Raw genomic sequence first — 2,701 nt, forward strand, 5'->3', positions numbered from 1 at the left:
ACAGCTTGATCTGAGACAGTGGGTATGATTTATTGGGATTTAAAAAAAAAAAAAAACACTGGGTGGATTTTTATGATTATAGGGTGGTTGTGTACACACACCGTAAGACACATTTATGTTCAAACAACATGTAAAAGTGAATTTTGCATCCGATGACCCCTTTAAAGTGCTTGAAGATTTGACTTTTTGAAGTTTAAGTCCTGGAAAACCCTTGAAAACAGCCATATTTATGAAAAGGTACTTGAAAAGTGCTTGAATTTTTAAGAGGCATTATATATGAAATTAGTGTTAATTTTTGTTTTCGATAAAAGCAGTCTTTTCACACAAAATTAACAATGCAGCGCATCTGATATAAATACAGAGCCCCCTGCAGGTATTTGTTATAATACATTAAGTAATTAAGTTTATGCTCATATTATGTATAGGCATATTACATTATGTATTATGAATAAAACCATGTAATTACTTGTGATATGTAAATACTTTATTTGAACCTATTATTATTGCCTCGTCGTTATTTTATATATAGGTAAATATAGCAATATTAAAGCCTGTTTTTCACAAAATATCAGATTACTCGTCAAAATAATTAGTAGATTACTTGATTACCAAAATAATCGTTAGTTATGGCCCTAGATTAGTTAAACATTTCAAAATACAACTGCATTATTTTGCATTTTGTAATTAAAAGACAAATATTTTGTCACTGAAAATTTCTTAAAATAGTATTAAAGGGCACCTGTTATGCAAAATCCACTTTTACATGGTGTTTGGACATAAATGTGTTGGCAGTGTGTGAACACAACCACCCTACAATGATAAAAATTCACCCACTCCTCATTTTTTAATCCCCTTTAAACCAAATCAGTCTCACTAGGCCTGTCGTTTTGATTCTCTATCTCTATGCAATGTGACATCACACTGCATAGGCCCCGCCCACTGCAGCTGATTGACAGCACAGTAGGGGTGTGCGATATTGACAAAAAATTATATCTCGATATTTTATGGGATTTTATCGATAACGATAATTAGACGATATTTTGCTGAGTGTGTTATTGTGCTGGTACCTTAAGGACTGCCGAAGACAGCTGACTCCTAATGTTTTTAATAATCTTCATATTCTGTGTGCTGGTCAGTTCATACTGATAGAAATTAATCTTTTCCAATAAGTTTAAACAGATTTTTGCATTTTATGGGCATTTTAACCTTTATAAAGCCATTTTTTCTAAAAGTGTCCATTATCTTTTGAGTCAAATTCTTACATTTAATCAGGGAATTAGAATAATAAGACATTTGGGCTGTTACCAAGCAAATTAAATCAACACAGAAGCTGCATCTGAAGTGGCATTTAGATGTATTTACACACATGTATTTTGCTTAATGCAAGACATGAATGCATTTAACCTGCAATTACAAATGCATAAATAATGTTTTGATATATTAAACATAAAACGTTGAATACTGATATTTGAAATGATTTAAAACATGAAAAAAAGAAAAAAAAGAAAAAAAAAGAAAAGAAAAGAAAGAAAAAGCCGAAATTTGAAATTAAAACCGCCAGCAGGTGGCAGCAAATCACTGTTAATAAGTGAGTCATTGCGATTGAACCAAATTATCGCAGACGATATATATCGCACACCCCTACAGCACAGCATTGATGACGCAGTGGATTACTTTAATTTTTCAAGGTAATGCGCCTCAAAATCTACCTAAATATGTTTATGTATGCGCAGAGAGAAGTATACGCGTCGCCCTCTTCTGGAGACGGGGCGGGAATATGCAGCTCATTTGCATTTAAAGTGAAACACACCAAAAAAGCTCTTTTTTTTTTTAAACACACCCCAAAAATGACATTTTCCAGCTGTTATAATAAATGATTGTGGGGTATTTTGAGCTGAAACTTCACAGACACATTATGGGGACACCCAAGACCAATATAACATCTTGTAAAAAGGGGCATAATAGGTGCCCTTTAAAATATTGTCTCGTTCTAGTGAAACAAGTATCTGCATTTTGTTTTGTCTCATCTTGTGAGCTAAGTGTATTGTCACACCCCTAGTTTCTAAGAGCGTGATATAGCTCATAATTTTCCAAGTGTATGATATAGCTTTCATTCTTCAGGTCATATGTTCATGAAAAAAAATCAGTTTGAAAAAGGAAGGCTACTTTGCCATAAGTACTTTTTGACTAAAGATAACTTTGCCATAGTATCCTTTCAAATGTTAAAGTTGCCACAGTCATTGCATGCTTTGCATGTGCTGCACTTTATTTGTACCATTTTGTTTTATTAGTTAATTTATTAGAATTTGAAAGGTAATAACGATATTGTTTGATAAGTGTGATCTCTGATTTTAGTCGTGGAAAACCAAAAATGTAGTGCTTGAAAAGTCCTGGGATTTAATTTTGCGGTATCTGTACGAACCCTGGGAAACCTTCTAGAGTTTTGATTAGTTCAGTCTGACACCGAGTCTCTGCTGCATGGAATATTCATATATGTGACTCTGCGGCACAAAAGCAGTGTTAAGTCACTGGGGTATATTTGTAGCAATAGCCAACAATACATTGTATGGGTCAAAATTCATGTTCCATGAAGATATTTTGTAAATCTCCTACCGTAAATATATCAAAACTTAATGTTTGATTAGTAATATGCATTGCTAAGAACTTCATCTGAACAACTTTAAAGATGATTTTCTCAATA

General features: G+C 33.0%; 1 protein-coding gene across 1 annotated transcript in view; it reads left to right on the forward strand.

Moving 5' to 3' along the window:
- Positions 1-2,701, forward strand: part of LOC107713550 (dmX-like protein 1) — a 66,717-nt gene that overhangs the window by 25,020 nt on the left and 38,996 nt on the right. The window lies entirely within an intron of this gene.

Source organism: Sinocyclocheilus rhinocerous, unplaced genomic scaffold (assembly GCF_001515625.1).
Source record: "Sinocyclocheilus rhinocerous isolate Xijiao unplaced genomic scaffold, SAMN03320098_v1.1 scaffold1049, whole genome shotgun sequence".
NCBI lineage: Eukaryota > Metazoa > Chordata > Actinopteri > Cypriniformes > Cyprinidae > Sinocyclocheilus > Sinocyclocheilus rhinocerous.